The 10,000-nt window shown below is 43.1% G+C and overlaps 1 protein-coding gene across 1 annotated transcript in view; it reads right to left on the bottom strand.

Moving 5' to 3' along the window:
- Nucleotides 1-9,403, bottom strand: part of LOC139639292 (polypeptide N-acetylgalactosaminyltransferase 11-like) — a gene marked incomplete at its 3' end in the record, with an annotated part of 10,849 nt that extends 1,446 nt beyond the window's left edge. Inside the window, exon 1 of the mRNA XM_071513377.1 lies at nt 9,171-9,403. The remainder of the gene's footprint in view (nt 1-9,170) is intronic.
- Between the last annotated feature and the right edge of the window lie 597 nt (nt 9,404-10,000).

Genomic DNA, 10,000 nt, shown 5'->3' with positions numbered 1-10,000 from the left:
GAGAGGGTGAGAGAGGATGAGAGAGAGAGGGAGAGAGAGAGGATGAGAGAGAGAGGGAGGGAGCAAGAGGGTGAGAGAGATAGGGAGAGGGAGAGAGAGGGTGAGAGAGAGAGAGAGAGGGTGAGAGAGGATGAGAGGGAGAGAGAGAGGGAGCGAGAGAGAGGGTGGGAGAGAGAGAGAGAGGGTGGAGAATAATTAGTATATTATCAGAGGTCATGGTGGCCGAGCGAGCATCACCTGACATTAGACTTAGATTAGAGTGAGTGTGTGTGTAGTTGTGGACTTACTAGCAGCAGTATTTTTAGACCACAAACACACACACACACACACACAATAGCAGGAATGTCAGCTATGTGACTGTGTGTGTGTGTGTGTGTGTGTGTGTGTGTGTGTGTGTGTGTGTGTGTGTGTGTGTGTGTGTGGCTGAACTGTAAAGTGAAGGAGAACTGGGCTTCATATCCTGACAGACAGAAGGCAGATCGACCTGCTGTCACTCAAACAGGATTCAACACACACACACACAAACACACACACACACACACACACACACACACACACACACACACACACACACAGACACACACACACACACACACTACTTTACTGAGTTTGAGTCTGATGAAGGTTTTGATTCTAAAACTCCTTGTTCACAAATCCAGTTTGGACCAAACTCTCTTTGAAGAAATTAACCGCAGACTCTGAGAAAAAAAAAGACTCAAAAAACTGCAAACTCAGCTCAGTCAGCAGGGGACAAGTGTTCAGCTGACTGGATGAAATATTAACACTAATACAGTCGACTAGTTTGGTTTTATATAGGGCTGCAGCTCACGATTATTTTCATTGTCGATTAATCTGTCGATTATTTTCTCGATTAATCGATTAGTTGTTTGTAGAGATGCACCGATTGCAATTTTCTTGGCCGATTCCGATTTCCGATTTTTTAAAAGTCTGACCTGCCGATTCCGATTTTGGCCGATTCCGATTTTCTTTTCTAAGAACTATAATTGACAGCACACACAAACATTTTTGTACTTTTCTTTAATTGAAAATTAAAATTCAATTATATGTTCATAATAAAACATTGACTATTAATAACTTACATTTTCTCCAAAACTGCACCAGGTTACAGGATCTTCTCTCACTCTCACTCAAACAAATCTCAAAATAAAAAAGTGCTCCAGGTTACTGGACAGAGCTTTTTTGAACAAATAAAATCCAAATGAAAATGAATTGCAGTATATCCCACTTAATACTTTCCCGAAAGAAAACAGGTGCAACAGATCTATATAACAACACACGGACTATTACTATTATGGACTAATACAACAGGTAGTTCCGACCAAGCGATCTGATTGATCAACTAGACATTTAGAACGTGCTCAAATCAGCATGACAGCACACCTAGCTGTGCTCATCACTAAATATTACTCCGCCATATTATCATACAATATATTTAAATATAACGCTACGCTAACTCTGTTCAGCCTTGATGTTACCAGACGCTCTGCCATCCATCAGCTGTGCCGGTGAGTCGGTGACACGGCGCTACTAGCTTAAAAATACATGTGAAGTTCGCGGACATAGTAGCTAAGTCTGTCCATGGAAAAATTATTTTTTTCAGCAGATATCTTAGTTACAACAAGATTGAGCTAGCAAGGCAGTTTTGTGTTTATATGTGTGGTATTTATTCAGTTTGGGAAATCCCGCGATCTCTAGAAAGCATTAGCTCAAGTTGGCTGCTGACTCAACAGGGACTAGAACTCGTCTGTTGCAGGTCGGTACTAAGGCTCCGCCTACTTGCTGGAGCAGTAAACTAGGTTCCATTACATAGGAGTCTACTGACGTGACTGATTGTTTTCCAGTTATTAGTCAGACCCCATGTATTTCCAGGGAAACGGAGATAACACTAGCAAAAAGTTTTTTATTTTGAGAGCGAATTGCCCCACGATATGAATACATTTTGTTTGTATCTTTTATTTTGTTGGTAACTGTTGTATAATCGCAATATTACACCGAGGGTGTGCGTTACCGTCATTATTGGCACGACAGTGATGCGGCCTCGGTCCGTAAGCATCACGGTAACGCACACCCTCTCGTGTAATATTGCTTAATTACGGAGTTTTTACTGTTGTCTTAAATTTGACCGGCACAGAATCGGATATATGAGACTGATCCCGGTCACCGGCCGATCGATCGGTGCATCTCTAGTTGTTTGGTCTATAAAATGTCAGAAAATGGTGAAAAATGTGGATCAGTGTTTCCCAAAGCCCAAGATGACGTCCTCAAATGTCTTGTTTTGTCCACAACCCAAAGATATTCAGTTTACTGTCATAGAGGAGGAAAGAAACCAGAAAATATTCACATTTAAGAAGCTGGAAGCAGAGAATTTTGACTTATTTTTCTAAAAAATGACTCAAACCGATTAATCGATTATCAAAATAGTTGACGATTAATTTAATAGTTGACAACTAATCGATTAATCGATTAATAATCATTGCAGCTCTAGTTTTATTCTAGTCTATCTAGTCTACTGGCTGGGCTCCGAGTGCAACAAGCCGACTGTAGAGCAGAAAACAGGATTGAGCTCTCCACGGAAAATAAAAAAAATACTAATATTCTAACACACACTGCCAGTCAAAAGTCTGGACGCTCCACATTTTTCTTTATTTCTACTATTTCCACATTTTAGAATAACAGACTCAAAACTATGAAATAACTCAAATGGAATTATGCAGCGACCAAGAAAGTGTTGAACAAATCAAAACTATCTTATATTTTAGATTCTTTGCCTTGATGGAAAGACAAAGGCTTTGGAAAGAAATTCATACATAGGATCAACTTCACTATTTATATTTGACTAAGAAACTCATTTCAAGACTTTAAGCAGAAGACTGAAGATCAGAATGAAACACAGAACATTGTGTCCAGACTGGTGACTGGTGGAGTAAAACACACACACTGACTGAATGTCACCTGCTCCTAACATAAAGACATGTGAGTTTCAGTCTTCCTCTCCTCATTTAAATGTTAATGCCTTAACTGAAAAAAAACATTCATAACTTAATGTGTTGATTGGCAATTACTTTGTTGGCAGAAGAATGACATTATTATTATTGATTAAAAAGAAAACGTTTATTTGAATTATTTTTAATGTTTTTTAATGCGTTTTAAACCCAGTTGTGTGTCAGTGTGTTTTCTAGCAGCAGCTGTCCAGTGTTCTTTCCTCTGCTTGGTGGATCATTCACTTTACTGACAGGCAGCAAGGAATGTGATGAACCAGCAGAACACAGGTTTACTACTGCAACGTGTAGTACTACTGCAACATGTAGTACTGCTGCAACGTGTAGTACTGCTGCAACGTGTAGTACTGCTGCAACATGTAGTACTACTGCAACATGTAGTACTGCTGCAACATGTAGTACTACTGCAACATGTAGTACTACTGCAACATGTAGTACTACTGCAACATGTAGTACTACTGCAACATGTAGTACTGCTGCAACATGTAGTACTGCTGCAACATGTAGTACTACTGCAACATGTAGTACTGCAGTCCAACATTACTACTACAACATGTAGTACTACTGCAACATGTAGTACTGTAGTCCAACATTACACATTACTACTGCAACATGTAGTACTGCGGTCCAACATCACACATTACTACTGCAACATGTAATACTGTGGTCCATCATTACACATTACTACTGCAACATGTAGTACTGCATTCCAACATTACACATTACTACTGCAAGTACTGCAGTCCAACATTACACATTAGTACTACAACATGTAGTATTGCAGTCCAATATTACACTGCAGTCCAAGATTACACATTACTACCACAACATGTAGTACTGCAGTCCAAGATTACACATTACTACTTCATCATGTAGTACTGCAGTCCAACATTACTACTTCATCATGTAGTACTGCAGTCCAAGATTACACATTACTACTTCATCATGCAGTACTGAAGTCCAACATTACACATTACTACTTCATCATGTAGTACTACAGTACGACAACATTAGGGATGGGTATTGTTTATATTTTGCCAATACCAGTGCTACGATACTTTAAAAACAGTACGACGACATTAAAGAACGTCTTTTTTATTGCAAAGGCAAAGTAGTACTACAGTCCGACATCATGCGGTACTACAGTCCGACATCATGCGGTACTACAGTCCGACATCATGCGGTTGGTACCACAGTCCGACATCATGCGGTACTACAGTCCGACATCATGCGGTACCACAGTCCGACATCATGCGGTACTACAGTCCGACATCATGCGGTACTACAGTCCGACATCATGCGGTTGGTACCACAGTCCGACATCATGCGGTACTACAGTCCGACATCATGCGGTACCACAGTCCGACATCATGCGGTACTACAGTCCGACATCATGCGGTACTACAGTCCGACAAGTGGTTGGTACTACAGTCCGACATCATGCGGTTGGTACTACAGTCCGACATGCGGTTGGTACTACAGTCCGACATCATGCGGTACTACAGTCCGACATCATGCGGTACCACAGTCCGACATCATGCGGTACCACAGTCCGACATCATGCGGTACCACAGTCTGACATCATGCGGTTGGTACTACAGTCCGACATCATGCGGTTGGTACTACAGTCCGACATGCGGTTGGTACTACAGTCCGACATCATGCGGTACCACAGTCCGACATCATGCGGTACCACAGTCCGACATCATGCGGTACCACAGTCCGACATCATGCGGTACCACAGTCCGACATCATGCGGTACTACAGTCCGACATCATGCGGTACCACAGTCCGACATCATGCGTTTGGTACCACAGTCCGACATCATGCGGTACTACAGTCCGACATCATGCGGTACCACAGTCCGACATCATGCGGTTGGTACTACAGTCCGACATCATGCAGTACCACAGTCCGACATCATGCGGTTGGTACCACAGTCCGACATCATGCGGTACTACAGTCCGACATCATGCGTTTGGTACTACAGTCCGACATCATGCGGTACCACAGTCCGACATCATGCGTTTGGTACCACAGTCCGACATCATGCGGTACTACAGTCCGACATCATGCGTTTGGTACTACAGTCCGACATCATGCGGTTGGTACCACAGTCCGACATCATGCGGTACTACAGTCCGACATCATGCGTTTGGTACTACAGTCCGACATCATGCGGTACCACAGTCCGACATCATGCGTTTGGTACCACAGTCCGACATCATGCGGTTGGTACTACAGTCCGACATCATGCGGTACTACAGTCCGACATCATGCGTTTGGTACCACAGTCCGACATCATGCGGTACCACAGTCCGACATCATGCGGTTGGTACTACAGTCCGACATCATGCGGTACCACAGTCCGACATCATGCGGTACCACAGTCCGACATCATGTGGTTGGTACCACAGTCCGACATCATGCGGTACCACAGTCCGACATCATGCGGTTGGTACTACAGTCCGACATCATGCGGTTGGTACTACAGTCCGACATCATGCGGTTGGTACCACAGTCCGACATCATGCGGTTGGTACTACAGTCCGACATCATGCGGTTGGTACCACAGTCCGACATCATGCGGTACTACAGTCCGACATCATGCGGTACCACAGTCCGACATCATGCGGTACTACAGTCCGACATCATGCGGTTGGTACCACAGTCCGACATCATGCGGTACCACAGTCCGACATCATGCGGTTGGTACTACAGTCCGACATCATGCAGTACCACAGTCCGACATCATGCGGTTGGTACCACAGTCCGACATCATGCGGTACTACAGTCCGACATCATGCGTTTGGTACTACAGTCCGACATCATGCGGTACCACAGTCCGACATCATGCGTTTGGTACCACAGTCCGACATCATGCGGTACTACAGTCCGACATCATGCGTTTGGTACTACAGTCCGACATCATGCGGTTGGTACCACAGTCCGACATCATGCGGTACTACAGTCCGACATCATGCGTTTGGTACTACAGTCCGACATCATGCGGTACCACAGTCCGACATCATGCGTTTGGTACTACAGTCCGACATCATGCGGTACTACAGTCCGACATCATGCGGTTGGTACTACAGTCCGACATCATGCGGTACTACAGTCCGACATCATGCGTTTGGTACCACAGTCCGACATCATGCGGTACCACAGTCCGACATCATGCGGTTGGTACTACAGTCCGACATCATGCGGTACCACAGTCCGACATCATGCGGTACCACAGTCCGACATCATGCGGTTGGTACCACAGTCCGACATCATGCGGTACCACAGTCCGACATCATGCGGTTGGTACTACAGTCCGACATCATGCGGTTGGTACTACAGTCCGACATCATGCGGTACCACAGTCCGACATCATCAAGTTTCTATTGGGGATCCAAAGGTTGTCAACTTAACTAAATGAGTGGGATGTTAATGTGTTTGGGAAAGCTGATATCAGCAGCTTTATAAGGCCACACAGCCACAGTCTGGTGGAACAGTAACAGCAGACAGTGCTGGTTAGGCAGTAAGATGAGGAGCGGAGGGGGGTCAGGTGACACCAGGATCCTGTAAACCGGTTAATGATTCATCTCATCAGCGGCGTGAGCCTCAGTGGGCCGGGGCAGCTCAGGGGATCGGACGCTGGTCTGCCACGATGAAGGTCAAATAGACCGGTGATTCTAAACCTTTTTCACATCCAGGACCCTAGTTTAGTCCACATTAGAGCCACAGCCCCCCATCTGATGAGATTTTGTTTCTCGGACCCAAATCTGTGAATATTTTTATTGTTAGATGATTTTGTCCAGAACTCCCTGACTGTCTGTGTTGCAGGTAGAGAGATGACAGAGAAACTATGATCAGAACAGTCATTCTTCTACATTCTCTAACTGTGTTAACTTCTTGTAAATGAAATAACGCTGAAGTTTAATAATCCATCAGTTTGCTGGGGACCTGCTGGAACCCCCCCCTCCCAAGGACCCCTGATGGTCCCTGGACCGCAGTTTGAGAACCACTGGACTAGATTGAAAGCTTGGCTGGAGAAAGAAACTGGACCGAAGTGTGCAGAAGTTTTCTTCCTCCACTCTGATGTATTTTGGCCTCTAGCACCGTAGCAGATAGCAGTCGAGTGTGCGATGATTTTTCTACAGATCCCGAAAAATAATCAAAATAATAATAATGTCATTTTATTTCAAGTGGGTTTCCTTTTCCACAATCTGACTGTTTTCCTGGAAATCGCAGGAATGAGCAAATTACACCAAACAGACCGATGTTTCCTCCAACGCTTGAACAGCAAGATCAAATTTCTAGGCTGTTAATAATAGGTTAATGACAATTATTTTTATTATATAATTGTATGTAATTTAGAAGAAATAAAATACCAAAGAAAATACAAAAAAAAAAAAAAAAATCAGAAAAAAACCTGAATTTAAAAAACAAACAAATAAAAAACAACCGATCCCCCCCACCAGCGATCCAATATCAAACAATATAACAAGAGGGAGAGGAAGAGGGAAATTAAGAAGAAGAAGAGAGGGGAAAAAGGAGCGGGAGAGGAAGAGAGGAACGAAGAAGAGAGGAAGATGAAGACAAAAACAAAGAGAAAGGGGGAGATAGAAAGGAAGAAGAGTAAACAGATGATGAAGAATGAGGAAGCAAGGGAGAGAGAGGAGGGAGAAAAAAGATGGAGAGAAAGGAGAAAGGAAGAGGAGGCAAAGAGTACGAAGAAAAGGTGAATGGGAGATGAGGAAGAGGAAGAGACGGAGGAGAGGAAAAGGAAGAAGGCAACAGGAGAGGAAGGAGAGGAGAAAGAAACAACAAGAGAAAAAGAAAAGAGAAGAAGAGGAGACAAAGAGACGAACAATGAGGAGAGGAAGGAGGAGAGGAGAGGAGGAGAGAGGAAAAAAATAGTAGAGATGAAGAACAGTTTGGTGTAAAAGTGAAGTTAGCTGTTATAAGTGGAGCAGCTTTCACTCTGTAACCTGATATACTGTCTGATAACACACACACACACACACACACACACACACACACACACACACACACACACACACAGTACTGAAGAAAGACTAGCTGCTAATACTAATGACCTGAGCTACAATCACTTAAAATACAGAGATCCAACAGATAGCTCGTCTTTACACCTTCCCACCAAACTCCATTCAAAAATGTGACTGTTTAGCAAAATCTGACAATTTAGCAAAGATCCACACCTCATAAAATAAGACTAACGATTTTCTGATTCAGTAGGATCCACTCTTCACTTCGGCATAAATCCAAAACACAGATCAGCTCTTATTTCAGTACAATGTCAACTTTAGGAATCGGTTCACCTGTTACTCCGGGGGCGGCAGTGAGCAGTGTGAATCAACTGTAAAAATGTGGAAATATATTAAACTAAGTGCTGCTTGGTGGATCGGATATGAGCCGAAGTGAAGATCGGATCCTACTGATGCAGAAAAGGTACTCAGTCAGATTTTACGAGGTTTGGACTTCTGCTGATATGCAACACAACTTTCAACTGACATCTCTAAAATCTCTGATTTCTTAAATGGACTTTGGGTTTGATGTTCTCTGCATGTAAGAAAGAAGGGAACATATTGGGAATAACACAGCTGGACATGAAAGACAAGCCACTATGGATTGACAACTAGACACACACACACTCACACACACACACACACCTACCTATGACTCTAGAGATGGACAGGCTTCATCAGTTCTGTCACCAATTGATCACATTTACATACAGCCTGAATTTCATATATGTTGCAGATTGGATGGAAGCAACTGGCAGAATATGTCGAACACACACACACACACACACACAAATTGTGTTTGTAGAGCTGCTGACATTGACCACTGAGATTATATCAAGGGACGGCAGCTTCACTATGCATTAGAATTACCTTTACATTGTGTATCGGTGGATTTTTGCGGCTGTCTGAATCGTAGAAAAAGCTAAAATCTCACCAGAGCTAGCAAAAAAAAAAACGTGTCCGATAATGGAACTCGTTAGCTTAGCGAACATTCACAAATCAGATCTGGAACCACGCTAAAACCACAACAACACGAGCGTATACTGTCTTACTAAAACAGAGCTTTCAAAAGAAATACCACACATCGGCTCGGTTTGTGAAAAACACTTACAGTTGATTAGCTGTTAGCCCGTTAGCACGCAGCGGTTTGCTCAGCGGCACTCCGGCCAGCGGGTTGAACGCCGTCAGGTTACAGGTAGCTGTTAGCTGTTATCATTGCAGCTAGCAGGAATAATAATGTCATAATATCGTAGCTGTAGTGCAGTGAGTGTGTGAATCCGCTCTGTCCCGGCAGGTTGACACGGACTGACCGTTACCTTCACACTCTCATCGTCCGCAGATTAATCCTCGTCGGTCCAGCGGAGCTCCAAGTTTCCTCACAGAGCCATCTGCAAGCAGGCAAAATCAACCATATGACTTCCGGTCGAGATTTTCACAATAAAACAAACCAGACGGAATTAAATGTATAGACTTCTGGTAACTTCTTTCACAATAAAACAAAGCAAATGGAATTAAATGTATAGACTTCTGGTAACTTCTTTCACAATAAAACAAACCAAATGGAATTCAATTTATAGACTTCTGGTAACTTCTTTCACAATAAAACAAACAGACGGAATGAAATTAATAGACTTCTGGTAACTTCTTTCACAAAACAAAAATAAAAAAGAGTAATGAACTTAATGGTCCTACGGTCGTAGCTTCCAAAATAAAGATACCAATAGATGGAAAAAGAAAAAAAAAAAAGGCTTGTGGTCATAACTTTCGAAATTCTGCTTCTATCTTGAAGGAAACGGGAGTTAAAAGGCAATAAACACAAGGATACAAAAACACCAAAACATTTCCCCTTGTTTCACTGTCAGTTCATTCAAAACATAGGAATATTCTGTTATTTACAGGGGTTTTGAATGTCCAAGTGTGATAGCACTCTCTACGAACCAG

This window comes from Centroberyx affinis, unplaced genomic scaffold (genome assembly GCF_046629955.1).
Source record: "Centroberyx affinis isolate AG114_WGS23_722 - 3 ecotype Tasmania unplaced genomic scaffold, CSIRO-AGI_Caff_v1 ptg007058l_1, whole genome shotgun sequence".
In the NCBI taxonomy this organism is placed as follows: domain Eukaryota; kingdom Metazoa; phylum Chordata; class Actinopteri; order Beryciformes; family Berycidae; genus Centroberyx; species Centroberyx affinis.
This window is presented reverse-complemented; position numbering and strand designations above follow the sequence as displayed.